The sequence below is a fragment of the Euphorbia lathyris genome, chromosome 3, assembly GCF_963576675.1.
Source record: "Euphorbia lathyris chromosome 3, ddEupLath1.1, whole genome shotgun sequence".
Lineage (NCBI taxonomy): Eukaryota > Viridiplantae > Streptophyta > Magnoliopsida > Malpighiales > Euphorbiaceae > Euphorbia > Euphorbia lathyris.
Window position 1 is genome coordinate 93,997,488 of NC_088912.1, and position 1,379 is coordinate 93,998,866.

Below are 1,379 nucleotides of genomic sequence, written 5' to 3' on the forward strand. Positions count from 1 at the left end.
TTCATTTACTAATTTATTTATTTCTCAAATTCTGTTTTTCAGGTAGTTTCGGTTCGTGCAAGATTTCAGGTTCATGCGCAGTTCTCGAAGTTCAGGCATACCACCAAAACCACTAGATCCAGAAATTGATAGAACCATTAGGAAGAACAAGAAAAACAAGAAAAACAAAAATAAGACCCCAGTAAAAACATCTACCGAGCCAGAAAAAATGGCAGACCACCAACACTTATGGATTACGCTAGGCCAGGTGTGGCCGGTGTGACCAACAGTATCGTTAGACCCAGAATCACCGCAAACCAATTTGAAATTAAGCCAGCTTTTCTTAATATGTTGCAAAATAATGTAACATTTTACGGGTTACCTAACGAAAATCCTAACACCCATTTAACAAATTTCCTTGAAATTTGTGACACTTTTAAAATCCCAGATGTGACTGCAGAAGCAATCAAACTTCGCCTCTTTCCTTTCACTTTGAAGGATAGAGCCAAAGAATGGTTAACTTCTATGCCAGCCGCAACTTTTGCCACTTGGGAACAATTAGCCCAAGCATTTTTATCAAAATATTTTCCTTTAGCAAAAACCGCAAGAGTCATAAAGGAGTTAACATCTTTTTCTCAAAATGATAATGAGACTCTTTATGAAACTTGGGAACGTTTTAAAGAACTTCAACGTTTGTGCCCACACCACCAATTACCCGCTGAACTTTTAATGCAAACATTTTACAATGGACTAAATCCTACAACTAGGGGTTCATTAGATGTTATGTCGGGAGGGCTATTTATGAAGAAAACATCAGCCCAAGCAAGAGAACTTTTGGAGGAAATGGCAATCAACAGCAGTATGTGGCCCGCAGAACGTGGACATATACCGGTGGCGAAACCATCATCCTCAGCCTCATCATCAGTTAAAGGTATAGTTGAACTTGATCTAGTCGCGATGCTACAAGCCCAATTTTCTGCTTTATCGCACAAAATTGACAAGTTTATGGCACCACGCGATACCAATGGTAATCCAGTCCAAACAGATGTGGATTACGAAAATATGAGTGAGATCGAACAGGTAAATTTTGTCCAAGGGCAAAACCAAACTAATAATCCTTATTCTAATACTTATAATTCTGGATGGAGGAATCATCCTAACTTTAACTGGAAAGATAACAATAACAATAATGCAAGTGCTAATCAAAATCGTACCACTAATTATCAAAACCAGTCAAGAGATACGATTAGCACTTTATCTTCTAAAATCGATAAGTTTATAGATGCTATCAGTGGAAAAATAAGTAATCACGACGATGGTTTTAAACGGATTGAAAATAAATTCGATCAGCTTATTAAAAACCACTCATCTAGCATCCATAATTTGGAGGTTCAAATTGG

The 1,379-nt window shown here is 37.3% G+C and overlaps 1 non-coding gene across 1 annotated transcript; it reads right to left on the reverse strand.

Annotated features, from left to right (window-relative positions):
• Positions 1 to 585: 585 nt before the first annotated feature.
• LOC136225186 (small nucleolar RNA R71) lies at positions 586 to 692 on the reverse strand. Its single transcript, XR_010686916.1, has one exon. It is a non-coding gene; the product is annotated as a small nucleolar RNA R71 (small nucleolar RNA).
• Between the last annotated feature and the right edge of the window lie 687 nt (positions 693 to 1,379).